Raw genomic sequence first — 16,563 nt, 5'->3', positions numbered from 1 at the left:
TTTCTTCCATCTCATCATCTTCATACTCTTGGCTTGGGGTGTTTTGCTTATTTGGAGGCATCATAGTGTCATCGTTGATCTTGCTCCCTCTATTTCTGTGTTTGTTACTCGGCATAGTTAATTCTTCTTGCGTCACTGTGCGTTTTTTTTTCTTTCTTTTTTTTTTTTATACTGTGTCCGTGTTAAGTGGACTGCCTGCTGTTGGAGGAGCCTTGGAGGCTTGAGATGAGTGCAGCCTGAGAGCTCTGCCTGGTTCTTCCTGGTTAAGGGACCCACAATCTTTAGACATTTGTTCTGAAGGTCTTTCCCTTTGGAAGCTCATACATAAGGACTGGGAGATGCTTTTTCCCCCAATGCTCAAATATCCATGGAGAGTACGAGAATGCATGGAAACAGGGAAATCTCACCTAATCAAATTAACAAACTGCATCTCCAGAGATAAAGTACTACATCTTCCTAAAGGAATGAAGATATTTCATCATCCCACAGCAAACTCACAATAACCACTTAAAGATTATCAGTATGCTAACAGATAACACAGATGAAACGTAAAAAGAAGCAATCAGGAAAATGATGAACTAGCAAAATGGTAATAAAAATACAGAGACATAAACTCTAAAAGGAAAAATGAGCAGAAATATAGAAGATGAAGAACACCATACCTTTATTGGGATATTCAGTGGAGTGTTCAGCAGGTATCAAGAAGAATCAGTGGCTTTTTTAATTTTTCAAATAAGTTTTATTGACAGTTGTACATTTTTAACATTTTATTTCAGAATAGGTTTAAATTTATGCAACATAGATTGTGAGGTAGTCATACGAAGAATTCCCCTACACCCCTCACCTCATCATTTCCTGTATTAATAGTTCATTAATGTCTTTGTCACAATTATGGATCCACACACAGCTTCTCTTAGTTTTTCTCCAAAAGCCTTTTATCGCTTCATTCCTCCCAGTCTCTGGTTATGTATGAAAAATATATAAAAAATCTATAATATGCCTCATTAAAAGGACCAAAAGAAAAAATAACCAGACACAAAATCTGCAGAGCACCAGCCACACACATCATGTATGGAGAAAAGTGAGATTTATAGGTCGAGAGCTTCATTTTGCTGCAGCTCCCACCAAGAGTCCAGACTCATGGAGCAGGGACTGAGATGAGCCTGTTTTCCTGAGGAGCCTCCACAGGGCCCTCTTGATGTCCCTGTTCCTCAGGCTGAGATAAAGGGGTTGAGCATGGGAGTGACCACAGTGTACACCACTGAGGCCAAGGCACCCTTTCCGGGAGAAACCGAGAAAGCTGAACTGAAATACACCCCAATGGAGCTTCCATAGAATAAGCAAATGACCAACAGGTGAGAGCCACAGGTGGAGAAGGCTCTGTACCTCCCACCTGGTGATGGGACTCTCAGAATGGAAGAAATGATTTTATAGTAAGAGAAGAGGATCCCTGAGATAGGGAAAAAACCATATATGATGCCAACAAGATACCTGACTATGTCATTGGTGAAGGAGTCAGAGCAGGCAAGACTGAGAAGTTGAGAAGGGTCACAGAAGAAATTAGAAATTTCTACTTGCTTGAAGCAGGTAACTTTTAATACCATCAGATTATTCAACAGAGAATCCAAAAGGCTGGCCACAAAGGACGCCAAAACTAAGAAGCTACAGTGGCCAAGATTCATGATGGCCTGGTAATGCAAGGGGTGACAGATGGTGACAAACCGGTCGTAGGCCATCACGGTCAGAAGCAAATCATCCATGCATGCAAAAATGAGAAAGAGAGACAACTGTGTCAGGCAGCTCACATAGGAGATGACTGTGCTGTGAGTGTGGATGTCCACAATCATCTTGGGAACCGTGGTGGAGGTGAAACCCACATCAGCCAAGGACAGGTTGACGAGGAAGAAATACATGGGGGTGTGGAGGTGGGAGTCTGAGCTGACGGCCAGGATGAGGAGCAGGTTCCCGAGCACCGTGACCAGGTACATGGACAGGAACAGCCCAAAGAGGAAGGACTGCAGTTGTAGATCTTCTGAGAATCCCATGAGATGGAATTCTGAGACACGTGTGATATTTTGTGTTTCTACATATCCTGGAATCCTATTGGAAAAGAAAACAGTGTTGATAAAAGGAAGCACACAAGCAGGCAATCAGCACATTTTATTATTTTCAGTTCAACCAGTTTTGTGAATAGCACATGGGTAACTCTAAGATTCTTAGAATAATTGAATTAAAGAGACAAATTTTGGTGAAATACAATTTTTTAAAGATTTATTTGTTTATTTGAAAGGCAAAGTTATAGAGAGCCAGAGACAGAGAAAAAAGAGAGGTCTTCCATCCACCAGTTCCTCCCCAGATGCCTACCACAGCTGGAGCTGCACCAATCTGAAGCCAGGAGCCTTGAGCTTTTTCCAGGTCATCCATGCAAGTGCAGGGTCCCAAGGACTTGGACCATCTTCTACTACTTTCCCAGGCCATAGCAGAGAGCTGTATCAGAAGTGGAACAGCCGGAACTTGAACTGGTGCCCATATGGGATGGCAACACTGCAGGCAGTGGCTTTTACCCGGTACACTGCAGTGCCAGCACCCATAATAATTTTTTGACAGTGATGAACTCAATCTTCTTACAGCTTTTTCATGATTTGTTTTTTAAATTTTTATTTGAAAGTCAGAGATTGTGAGCCCAGGGAGGCTCTACTCAATATGAAACAGAGATTTTTTTTTTTTTATGCCTCCTCTGTGCCAAGCAAATAATAGGGTCTGAAGAACCAGAAAAGGGGGGGGGGTGTCATTATTCTCAAAATACACTGCTTATATGTTTACGAGGGTATATTTGTACTCTAAAAGATTTTGTAGGAATGAAATTAAAACTATCAATTAATTTTAATAGAATTGAACTTTGGGGTATAAAAGTCATGTCATAATATGGGGAAATGTATATTATGAAAAACTTGTCATGATTTATTTTAGGCATAGAAAGCCAAGACACTCTGGGAAAAAAAAAGACCTAAATGAAAGATCTCTGTGAGTGAGATCCCAGTGCAAAGAACAAGACCATCAAAGAAGGAGGTACCTTTCTCTGAAGGGAGGAGAGAACCTCCACTTTGACTATCAGCCAGTCAGAATAAGATCGAATCGGCAAACTCAAAAGGCTTCCATAGCCTTGGAAACTCATGACTAGAGCCTAGGGAGATTACTGATGCCATAAACAAGAGTGTCAAATTGTTAAGTCAACAACAGGAGTCAATGTGTACTTACTCCTCATGTGGGATCCGTCCTTAATGTGTTTTCCAATGTGAAGTAATGCTATAACTAGTACTGAAACAGTATTTTACACTTTGTGTTTCTGTGTGGGTGCAAACTGATGAAATCTTTACTTAATATATACTAAATCGATCTTCTGTATATAAAAGTAATTGAAAATGAATCTTGATGTGAATGAAATGGGAGAGGGAGATGGGAGGGGTGCGAGTGGGAGGGAAATTATGGGGGGGCCATTGTAATCCATAAACTGTACTTTGAAAATTTATATTTACTAAATTAAAATAAAATATAATAAATATAAAAAATTGGGGCCAAAATAAATTCAAATTTTTCATTCCATTTTTCCATGAATGTTTTAAAATTCTAGTACAAGGATAGCAGTAACAAGTCCTGGTACAGAAAGAGGAATGAGCAAGGTCAAGCAGCTCATATTTTAGTGAGTGAAATGAAGATCAACCTTAAAATGGGAATAACAATATCTAAAATTTCTTTTGTCCACTTTTGATTTATCTATTGCATATACATCACATAAGAAGCTTCTATAAATCCATGCATTACTTAATGAGGTTTCAACTCAGATGACAATGCCCGTGTCAAAGATCCTGGAAAATCCTCTATGTATAGGAATATTCAGAAGATTGGACAGGATTCAAAACTGCATGGTCTCTGGATCTGACGCATCTCCATTATCTCCCAACAATCAGAATGTTCCCTAAGTTACAACACTAGGTACCTTTGAAGTTGGTTGTCAATCTTTTCACAGTTTCTGCAGGAGAAATGGGACCTAACCCCTCCTCTTAATGTCTCATATTGATAGTAAGTGGCAAGAATAACGAGAACTGGAGGAAGTTGAAAGCTGAAGTGAACTCTCAAGAGAAAGATCTTCCCTGAGTTATCCTGTGCCTGTTCATCTGTGATCTTTGCCTTTGAACTCAGCACCCTTCCCTGGCTGCTGCCCACCGTGGTCTACAAAGAAACCCCAAAGGAAGAGCACAGCAAACAGGAGGTCTCTCCCTGGAAGGACAGAAAAGGGAAATGACTGATTGGGTCGTCAAAGGGGAATACCGTCCATGTTCCTTGTGTCTGAAATCAGACCACCTGATTCAGAATCGCCCACTGCTGCTTCTACCTGACAACCTGATGTGAATTCCATGAGAGTGCCTAGCCCCTCTCCTTTATAAAATAAAAATGTGGGCTATGTGATGAAATGAAACAAGCTATTAAGGACGTAGAGCTCAGAGAGTGGCACTTAGGGCCTGTGATACTTTGGTTACTGATATCCTCATCCTGAAACTCATGTTCATGTTGGGGTGTTCAGGGGTAATTTGTACAGATTCATTTGCTGCGATCATGAAGGAGATGCCAGTGGGAAGAGCAATCAGTGTGAGAGGAAAGAAAAACACTGTCTGAGTCCCTTGAGAACCAAGAGCATAAAGCTCACAGCTTCCTAAGCTGAAATGTGGCCTGTCGGTTGCTTCCTGTCTGCCTTTCACAGCAATCACTTCATCCTAATGATGAGGAAACAATGGTCCCAACATTCCCAGATCCTTGCACCATCTCCCTCAGCACTTACCAGGCTGCGCTGAGTCTCTGAAGCATGACCAAGGGTGATGGCTCCCCTGCTCCTCTTCTGTGGGGAGTGCAATGGAGACTTGCGTCCTTTACTCAGGACTGGAGAGGGGACAGTCAGGCCGTGCCCTCCTGATGCTGATGCTCCCCGTGGTAGGAATCAGCATGGAGCTACTAGAATTCCACTGGCAAAGTCAAGGTCTAAAGGTGCTGTCTCATTATTTATACTTGGAAGACCCTGGGGGCTCAGTGCACAGAGCTCCTCATTAGCCATGCTCCATGTTATCCCAGTCTCTGAGGCCTTGCTGATATTAATGGAAGAGGAAAAGTTAAGTGTACCTGGAAACTTTTCAGAGTGAAAGCTCACCTGTGCTCCTTGCTGCTGATAAGTTACATGATCTTTATGTAAATTTCAGACTTCTATTTTGAATTCCACAACTCAGTGCATGATTGTTCTGCCTGTAAATTCATTGTATTAAGGATGATACCTAAGGAGAATTCACTCTTCTTTGCCAAGAATCTGATTCTAGGTCCTCATTAGTCTCTATAGACAAGCTTCCTATGTTCATTTCCTAAGCACTTGCTTGGGTTGGTATTTTGTGTCTTGGCAACTTATGGCTTCTTACTAATTTGAATGAGTATGTCTAAAAGTGTCTCTTATCAAATTACATTGACATAAATTATTGATGCTTCCATGTTTATTTGGTAACACACCTCAGTAGTTTAGAAGTGGCAAAAAAAAAAGAAAGAAAAGGATACTTCAAAAAGTTTTTAGAAAAAAATATAATTGAGGGACTGGCACTGTGGCATAGCGGGTAAAACTGCTACCTGCAGTGCCAACATCCCATATGGCACTGATTCGAATCCCAGCTGCTCATCCAGCTCTCTGCTAATGCCTGGGAAAGCAGTGGAAGATGGCCCAAGTGCCTGGGCCCCTGTACCCACATGGGAGACCCAGAGGAAGCTCCTGGCTCCTGGCTTCAGATCAGCACAACTCCGGCCATTGCAGCCATTTGGAGAGTGACCTCTCTCTGCCTCTGCCTCTGCCTCTCTGTAACTCTGCCTTTCATATAAATAAATAAATCTGGGGGAAAAAAGAAAAAATGCAATTAAAAGAAATGTTCATAATATACATTTTCCATGAAATTTAAAAGATTGCATATGTATAAAAATATCTTCTATCATTCCTGTTGTATGGTAAATAGTTGTGTAAATGCACTGAGTTATTCTGTAAGGAACCAGGGTAAAAGGAAAGCAGAATTTCCACTGGTTCTTGTCACCTGGATTATAAAATTTGGAGCTGGCAGACCTGCGTGGAGAGCGTGGGAGCCCACAGTTCGGGACATCAGCGGCAGACTCAACACACCAGCGCTGGAACGCGAGGTGAGCCGAACCTCAATAACCCGAGACACCGGCAGGCAAGCGGAGAGAGGAGACTAGAGGGAACGACCCCCGGGGCGGGGGGGACTTCACCAAGCTAACTGGAAGAGAGAGAGAGGGAAAAAAAAAAAGGTGACTGGTATGGACACGGGTTTCTCTCTTTCCGCTCACCTCTCAAGGGCGAGCAAGACAAAGAGCAGGCGCCATCTTGGACATACGTCATAAGCAGAGCGACCTCAGGTCTGCACCGGCCCTCAGCCTAGCAGTAAAACCTGACTCTGGGTGGGGCGAATTAACAGGAGATTAGGACTTAGTAAATTTATGGTGCTACTGAACTGAGACTGTGAAAAAAGAGACGGTGGGGGAGAGAACTCACGGAATTCACGTGAGCACTCTCCAGAGACGCTACAATTCCATAACTTTGGCAACCCAGTGGGAGACTGAAGGAGAATTTGAGCCCACTCTAAGGGCCGAACAGATTCCCTGTGTGGTCCTTGGGAAAGAGCTTCTGATCTCTGGCTCCTATGGGTATATCATTTGCCTGCTAACTACCTCCAACTTTGTTCAGCTGTGCAGAATAACTTCCCTGTTGAATCAAAAAAAGAGAGAGAGAGAGAGAGAGAGAGAGAGAGAGAGAGGTTTACCACGCCTAACCTGGGAGTGTCACCTTTGGCACACCAAACAGAGCTCTCAGGCCACACCCATCTCAAGCCCTAAGGCTCCATCAAAAACAGATAGTCCACTTAATCTAGAGTCATAGTATAACAAGAAAAAGCACCACAGTGAAGAAACCAAATATCTCCAATATGACAAATAACAAACGCAAAAACCAAGGTAATAAAAACAAGGAAGTCACCATGACGCCCTCAAATGAAAAAGACACCCCAATTCAAGATTATGAGGATGATGACATAGAAGAAATGCAAGAAGCAGATCTCAAAAAATTGATAAGAACATTAAGAAGTTCTCAAAAACAAATTCTTGAACTACAGAAATCCTTAATGGACAAGATAGAAAATCTCTCTCGTGAAAATGAAATATTAAGGAGGAATCAAAATGAAACGAAACAACTAGTACAACAGGAAACTGGGATAGTGACTGAAGTGAAGAATTCAATAGATCAAATGAAAAACACAATAGAGAGCCTTACAAACAGAATGGGAGAAGCAGAAGAGAGAATATCGGACTTAGAAGACAGAGAACAGGAAAGGATACAGTCAGACCAAAGAAAAGAAGAGGAAATTAGGAATCTAAAACATATTGTCGGGAATCTTCAGGATACTATTAAAAAACCCAACATTCGGGTTCTAGGAGTTCCTGAAGGCATGGAGAGGGAGAAAGGATTAGAAGGCCTTTTTAGTGAGATATTAGCAGAAAATTTCCCAGGTTTGGAGAAGGACAGAGAAATCCTAGTACAGGAAGCTCACAGAACCCCTAATAAACACGACCAAAAGAGACCCTCACCACGGCACGTTGTAATTAAACTCTCCACAGTGAAACATAAAGAAAAGATCCTAAAATGTGCAAGAGAGAAACGTCAGATTACTCTCAGAGGATCTCCAATCAGACTCACAGCTGACTTCTCATCAGAAACTCTACAAGCTAGGAGGGAATGGCAAGATATAGCCCAGGTACTAAGAGAGAAAAACTGCCAGCCCAGAATATTATATCCTGCAAAGCTATCATTTGTGAATGAAGGTGAAATAAAGACTTTTCATAACAAACAGAAATTGAAAGAATTTGTTGCCACTCGTCCAGCCCTGCAAAAGATGCTTAAAGATGTGTTACACACAGAAACAAAGAAACACGGTCATCAATATGAAAGAAGGTAAAGGAAGGAAACCAAGGAAGGAAAGCTCACAGCAAAAGATCACAGGGAATTCAAAGCATATATTAGAACTTATCTTTGGCAAATGGCAGGGCAAAGTTACCACTTATCATTAGTCACATTGAACGTGAATGGCCTGAACTGTCCAGTTAAAAGACACCGTTTGGCTGATTGGGTTAAAAAACAAAACCCATCTATTTGCTGCTTACAAGAAACACATCTTTCCAACAAAGATCCATACAGACTGAAAGTGAAAGGCTGGAAAAAGATATACCATGCCAACAGAAATGAAAAAAGAGCAGGCGTAGCCATCTTAATATCAGACACCATAAACTTTACCACAAAAACCATTAAGAGAGACAAAGAGGGACACTACATAATGATTAAGGGATCAATTCAACAGGAAGATATAACAATTATCAATGTATATGCACCTAACTACAGGGCACCGGTTTATCTAAAAGATTTGTTAACAGACTTAAAGGGAGACTTAGACCCCAATACAATAGTACTGGGGGACTTCAATACTCCACTCTCAGAAACAGACAGATCAATAGGACAGAAGATCAACAAGGATACAGTAGATTTAAACGACACTATAGCCCAAATGGATCTAACAGATATATACAGAACTTTCAATCCTACAGCTAAAGATTTTACATTCTTCTCAGCAGTACATGGAACCTTCTCTAGGACTGACCACATACTAGGCCATAAAGCAAGTCTCAGCAAATTCAAAAGAATTAGAATCATACCATGCAGCTTCTCAGACCATAAAGGAATGAAGTTGGAAATGAACAACTCAGGAATCCCTAGAGCATACGCAAACACATGGAGATTGAACAACATGCTCCTGAATGAACAATGGGTCATAGAAGAAATCAAAAGAGAAATCAAAAACTTTCTGGAAGTAAATGAGGATAACAGCACAACATACCAAAACCTATGGGACGCAGCAAAAGCAGTGTTAAGAGGAAAGTTTATATCAATAGGTGCCTACATCAAGAAATTGGAAAGGCACCAAATAGATGAGCTTTCTATTCACCTCAAGGATCTAGAAAACCTACAGCAAACCAGACCCAAATCTAGTAGGAGAAGAGAAATAATTAAAATCAGAGAAGAAATCAACAGGATTGAATCAAGAAAAACATTACAAAAAATCAGCCAAACGAGGAGCTGGTTTTTTGAAAAAATAAACAAAATTGACACCCCATTGGCCCAACTAACTAAAAAAAGAAGAGAAAAGACCCAAATCAATAAAATCAGAGATGAAAAAGGAAATGTAACAACAGACACCACAGAAATAAAAAGAATCATCAGAAATTACTACAAGGACCTGTATGCCAGCAAACAGGGAAACCTATCAGAAATGGATAGATTCCTGGACACATGCAACCTACCTAAATTGAACCAGGAAGACATCGAAAACCTAAACAGACCCATAACTGAGACAGAAATTGAAACAGTAATAAAGGCCCTCCCAACAAAGAAAAGCCCAGGACCAGATGGATTCACTGCTGAATTCTACCAGACATTTAAAGAAGAACTAACTCCAATTCTTCTCAAACTATTCAGAACAATTGAAGAAGAGGGAATCCTCCCAAATTCTTTCTATGAAGCCAGCATCACCTTAATTCCTAAGCCGGGAAAAGATGCAGCACTGAAAGAGAATTACAGACCAATATCCCTGATGAACATAGATGCAAAAATCCTCAATAAAATTCTCGCCAATAGAATGCAACAACACATCAGAAAGATCATCCACCCAGACCAAGTGGGATTTATCCCTGGTATGCAGGGATGGTTTAATGTGCGCAAGACAATCAATGTGATACACCACATTAACAGACTGCAGAAGAAAAACCATATGATTCTCTCAATAGATGCCGAGAAAGCATTTGATAAAATACAACACCCGTTCATGATGAAAACTCTAAGCAAACTGGGTTTGGAAGGAACATTCCTCAATACAATCAAAGCAATCTATGAAAAACCCACAGACAACATCCTATTGAATGGGGAAAAGTTGGAAGCATTTCCACTGAGATCTGGGACCAGACAGGGATGTCCACTCTCACCACTGCTATTCAATATAGTTCTGGAGGTTCTAGCCAGAGCTATTAGGCAAGAAAAAGAAATTAAAGGGATAAAAATTGGGAAGGAAGAACTCAAACTATCCCTCTTTGCAGATGACATGATTCTTTATTTAGGGGACCCAAAGAACTCTACCAAGAGACTATTGGAACTCATAGAAGAGTTTGGCAAAGTAGCAGGGTATAAAATCAATGCACAAAAATCAACAGCCTTTGTATACACAGACAATGCCATGGCTGAGGAAGAACTTCTAAGATCAATCCCATTCACAATAGCTACAAAAACAATCAAATACCTTGGAATAAACTTAACCAAGGACGTTAAAGATCTCTACGATGAAAATTACAAAACCTTAAAGAAAGAAATAGAAGAGGATACCAAGAAATGGAAAAATCTTCCATGCTCATGGATTGGAAGAATCAATATCATCAAAATGTCCATTCTCCCAAAAGCAATTTATAGATTCAATGCAATACCAATCAAGATACCGAAGACCTTCTTCTCAGATCTGGAAAAATTGGTGCTGAAATTTATATGGAGGCACAAGAGACCTCGAATAGATAAAGCAATCTTGTACAACAAAAACAAAGCCGGAGGCATCACAATACCAGATTTCAGGACATACTACAGGGCAGTTGTAATCAAAATAGCATGGTACTGGTACAGAAACAGAAGGATAGACCAATGGAACAGAATTGAAATACCAGAAATCAACCCAAACATCTACAGCCAACTTATATTTGATCAAGGATCTAAAACTAATTCCTTGAGCAAGGACAGTCTATTCAATAAATGGTGCTGGGAAAATTGGATTTCCACATGCAGAATCATGAAGCAAGACCCCTACCTTACACCTTACACAAAAATCCACTCAACATGGATTAAAGACCTAAATCTACGACCTGACACCATCAAGTTACTAGAGAACATTGGAGAAACCCTTCAAGATATTGGCACAGGCAAAGAGTTTCTGGAAAAGACCCGGGAGGCACAGGCAGTCAAAGCCAAAATTAACTATTGGGATTGCATCAAATTGAGAAGTTTCTGTACTGCAAAAGAAACAGTCAGGAGAGTGAAGAGACAACCGTCAGAATGGGAAAAAATATTTGCAAACTATGCAACAGATAAAGGGTTAATAACCAGAATCTACAAAGAGATCAAGAAACTCCACAAAAACAAAACCAACAACCCAATTAAGAGATGGGCCAAGGACCTCAATAGACATTTTTCAAAAGAGGAAATCCAAATGGCCAACAGGCACATGAAAAAATGTTCAAGGTCATTAGCAATCAGAGAAATGCAAATCAAAACCACAATGAGGTTCCACCTCACCCCGGTTAGAATGGCTCACATTCAGAAATCTACCAACAACAGATGCTGGCGAGGATGTGGGGAAAAAGGGACACTAACCCACTGTTGGTGGGAATGCAAACTGGTCAAGCCACTATGGAAATCAGTCTGGAGATTCCTCAGAAACCTGAAGATAACCCTACCATTCGACCCAGCCATCCCACTCCTTGGAATTTACCCAAAGGAATTTAAATTGGCAAACAAAAAAGCAGTCTGCACCCTAATGTTTATTGCAGCACAATTCACAATAGCTAAGACCTGGAACCAACCTAAATGCCCATCAACGGTAGACTGGATAAAGAAATTATGGGATATGTACTCTTTAGAATACTATACTGCAGTAAGAAACAACGAAATCCAGTCATTTGCAACAAAATGGAGGAATCTGGAACACATCATGCTGAGTGAAATAAGCCAGTCCCAAAGGGACAAATACCATATGTTCTCCCTGATCAGTGACAACTGACTGAACACCAAAAAGGAAACTTGTTGAAGTGAAAGGGACACTATGGGAAACGGTGACTTGATCAGCATAGCCCTGACTGTTAATGAACAACTTAATACATTATCCCTCTTAGTAGTTTTTTTGTCTGTTCTACTTAATATGACTGATTTAATTCTGTAATTAATACACAGTTATTCTTAAGTGTTGAAATTTAACTGAAATGTGATCCCTGTTAAACATAAGAGTAGGAATAAGAGAGGGAAGAGATATATAATTTGGGACATGCTCAAGCTGACTTGCCCCAAATGGTAGAGTTAGAAACATACCAGTGGACTCCAATTTAATCCCATCAAGGTGGCATGTACCAATGCCATCTCACTAGTCCAAGTGATCAATTTCAGTTCGCAATTGATCATAATGAAAGGACTAAGAGTCAAAGGGAGCACATAAGCAAGTCTAGTACCTGCTAACACTAACCGATAGAATAAATAAAGGGGAGAGTGATCCAACATGGGAAGTGAGATACGCAGCAGACTCATAGAATGGCAGATGCCCTAAATAGCACTCTGGCCTCAGAATCAGCCCTAAAGGCATTCAGATCTGGCTGAAAAGCCCATGAGAGTATTTCAGGCATGGAAAGCCAAGACACTCTGGCAAAAGATCTCTGTGAGTGAGATCTCAGTGGAAAGAACAGGTCTTCAAAGAAGGAGGTACCTTTCTCTGAAGGGAGGAGAGAACCTCCACTTTGACTATGACCTTGTCTAAACAAGATAAGAGGCGGAGAACTCAAGGGGCTTCCATAGCCTTGGAAACTCATGACTGGAGCATAGGGAGATTACTGATGCCATAGACAGGAGTGTCAATTGGTAAAGTCAACAACAGCAGTCACTGTGCACTTACTCCTCATGTAGGATCTCTGTCCTTAATGTGCTGTGCATTGAGATTTAATGCTATAACGAGTACTCAAATAATATATTTCACTTTGTGTTTCTATGGGGGTGCAAACTGTTGAAATCTTTACTTAATGCATACTAAACTGATCCTCTGTAAAAAAAAAAAAAAAAAAAAAAAAAAAAAGAAAAGAAAAGAAACAATCAACTCCCAACTTGACTCTCACTGGGATTAAACATGACAATAGGTCTGATCTGATTTCATCATCATTAAAAAAAATCATCTATTATTTTTCACTTTATGTTTCTGTGTGGGAGCAAACTGTTGAAATCCTTACTTAAGGTATACTAAGCTGATCTTCTGTATATTAAGATAATCGAAAATGAATCTTGATGTGAATGGAAGGGGAGAGGGAGTGGGAAAGGGGAGGGTTGTGGGTGGGAGGGACGGTATGGGGGGGGAAGCCATAGTAATCCATTATTCATACTTTGGAAACGTATATTCATTAAATAAAAGTTAAAAAAAAATTTGGAGCTCATTCATCTAGCTGTCCCAACTACCCTGCTGGCCCACATATGAGGGAACAATGATCCCAGCAATCCCTCCTGCAGCCTCTGCATCCCACAAAATTCACTGGGCAGGGCTTTCTTGCTGCGGACCATGACGGGCAAGTGAGAATGCATTTCTGTTCCATGCCCAGTGAGTAGTGAGGGCTGAGGCTGTCCCCTCAAGACTGTTCAGAACACCGCTGGGCCTTGACCTCCCAAAAAAGATGAGTCTGGTAATGGATACACATCTATGATTTTTCTTGGACTGGGACCAGCAGTCCTTTTAAAATGTTTCATTCCGTTTTATTTATCTGCAAGGCAGAGAGAGACAAAGGTAAGATAATGATAAATTATCAGACAATGATACAACCCATCTTGTAGTCTCCTCCCCAGGTGCCCCCAATAGCTAGGGCAGGGACAGGACTAACCCAAGGCATAGAAGTTAGTATGGGTCTCCCACATAAGTAGAAGGAACCCAAATACTTGAGCCATCATCTGCTGCCTCCCATCAAGTGCATTTGCAGGAAGTTGATTGAAGAAGCAGAGATGGAACACAAACCTAGCATCTCAGTACAGGATTCAGGTATCACTGTGCTAAATGCCCACCCCTGGGAGCAGAATTCTGAAAGCCTAAAAGCACAGGCTGATACTGACGCTCCTGTGATCTTGAACACTTTAAGTGCTAACATCTGTATGCACCAAGATTATGAAATGACCCAGCTGCCTTTCAGCTGAACCCCCATCAAATCGTCATGCTCTCAGATTCTCCTGCAGGACAACTGTCTCTGTGTTTGTACTCATAAAGTTTCCACCCATACTGCTTCGTGATGTATCCACAGCCAACTAGTCCATAGAGGCGATCCTGGTTTCTCTTTATCCACCAGAATCTGCAAAAGTCACACCAATTTGTGGCAAAATTCACAAGTGATTCCAGTAATGTATGATTTTTGTGCATCATGTAGTGTTCATTTTGCTCCAGAATGTATTTTCTTTAGATTTTTTTAATGAGTGTCATCAATTCATTAGTGGTTAATAAAATACAATATTGGCCATGCTGATATCAGTAAAACAAAGGAATAGGAAGTCAGTCCAAGGTCTTCATTTCACCCACAGAGTCCTGACTTAACAACATCCATGGACCAAATTCTCTGTAAGAGCTCCAGAAGCCAGTTAAGGCTTTACATCAAGCCCAGAGGAGCACAAAGCCAAAAGGAACTACCTCACAGTGGATGGCAGCATTCTTTGTGTTTGTCAGCCAAGGCCCTGCCAGGCCCAGAAACACCATCTCAGGATAAGCAGAAACCCCCCAACTCCTAGCATCTGTCTTGGAAGGGAAAGAGAAAATGTGTTGTCCTCTCAGGGGCTACCTGAGGAAGTGCATTATACCTTGCCTGACTTGGAGTTCTAATGGAAATGGCAGTGGCCTATGGGTACCAGATTAGGAGCCACTGAGAACTATGGAAAACACCTAGTTATCCTCCCAGAGCAACTTCAGTACCAGAAGCAAGACACCAGGCAGAGATGATGATGTGCTCTTGAGAACAACTATAAACTCACACACAGCCCAGAGAGGATGCCTCCCAGCAAAGGTTTGAGAGTCCCCAACAATCTCCGTGAAGGTCTTTCCCCATATGAATCCAGTCCAGAAAACTTGGGGAAGATGTTTTCCCCAATGATCACATCTAACCAGAGAACAAAAGGAATGCATAGAAACTGGGAAATATGACCCAAAGGAACAAATGCTTCACCTGAAATAAGTTACTAAACCCTCTTTAAAGATACAGAGAGGGGCCGGCATCATGGTGCACTAGGTTAATCCTCCGCCTGTGGTGCTGGCATCCCATAACGGCGCCAGTTCTAGTCCCAGTTGCCCCTCTTCTGATCCAGCTCTTGGCTGTGGCTTTGGATAGCAGTAGAAGATGGCCCAAGTGCTTGGGCCCCTATACCTGCATGGGAGACCTGGAAATAAGCACCTGGCTCCTGGCTTCAGATCGGTGCAGCTCCAGCCATTGCAGCCATGTGGGGAATGAACCAACAGAAGGAAGACCAGTCTCTTTCTCTCTCACTGTGTGTAATTCTACTTGTCAAATAAATAAAATCTTTTTAAAAAATAAAAATTGGAGATATTTGATTTTTAAACAACAATTTCAAAATAATCATCTCAAAGACTGTTAGCTAGCTAAGAGATGACACAAAGATATCAACTGTGCAACCAGAAAAAAAAAGGAATAAATGAAAATAAAGGTAACAAACTGTAAAAAAGAAATAAATTTTGGGGATAAAGAATACAATAACTCAGTTGTAATATTCTATAGAGATTCAAAGCAGTTCAAGTACAACAAAGAATCAGTGAACTTTTGGACTTTTCAAATTATTTATTTACTAACAGTTATATCATCATTTTTTAACACTCTATGTCAGAATAGTTTTAAATATACAAAAAATTGTGAGGTAGTAATACATAGAGTCCCCATATACCCCTCATCCAATGTCTCCTATTACATCACATATTGATATCTTTGTTACAGTGAACCACACCCATCTTCCCCAATTATTATAAAGACTATTTATTTATTTATTTGAAAGAGTTAACAGAAAGAGGTAGAAAGAGAGAGAGCAAAAGAGAGAGAGAGAGATCTTCCATTCACTGGTTGGCTTCCCAAATGGCTGCAATGGCTGGAGCTGGGACAGGCCAAAGCCAGGATTCAGGAGCTTCTTTCAGATCTCCCATACAGGCACTGGGGCCCAAGCACTTGGGCCCACCTCCACTGCTTTCCCAGGTGCATTAGGAGGGGGCTGGACTGGAAGTGGAGCAGCCAGGGCTGAAACTGGCACCCATGTGGGATGCTGGTGTTGCAGGCAGCAGCTTTACTCACTGTGCCACAGTGCTGGCCTTTTCCCCTATCTTTTCATCCTGAACACTTTCACTTATTCCATGACTCCCAACCTCCAGTGTTCAGATTCAGATTTTTTTATTTGAAATTATCTAGTCACAGGAGCATAAGAAAAATAATGAAGAAAAGTGAATAAAACTAGAGGGATGTATGGGATACCATAAGGAGATATGCCCTATATTCCGTATGCCTTATGGAAATTACACAATAAGAATACAGAAATGGGGTACAGTAGAGAGCCATTTTTAAGAAACAGTGACTCCTATTTGGAGCTTTCTAAATTTCAAGAAGGAAGTCCAT

General features: G+C 41.0%; 1 pseudogene; it reads right to left on the bottom strand.

The window, feature by feature from the left end:
* Positions 1-13: 13 nt before the first annotated feature.
* Positions 14-2,081, bottom strand: LOC100344118 (olfactory receptor 7E178-like; annotated as a pseudogene).
* Positions 2,082-16,563: the final 14,482 nt, after the last annotated feature.

This window comes from Oryctolagus cuniculus, chromosome 16 (genome assembly GCF_964237555.1).
Source record: "Oryctolagus cuniculus chromosome 16, mOryCun1.1, whole genome shotgun sequence".
In the NCBI taxonomy this organism is placed as follows: Eukaryota; Metazoa; Chordata; class Mammalia; order Lagomorpha; family Leporidae; genus Oryctolagus; species Oryctolagus cuniculus.
The sequence above is the reverse complement of the archived record's forward strand: the minus strand, read 5'-3'. Positions and strand labels throughout refer to the sequence as shown.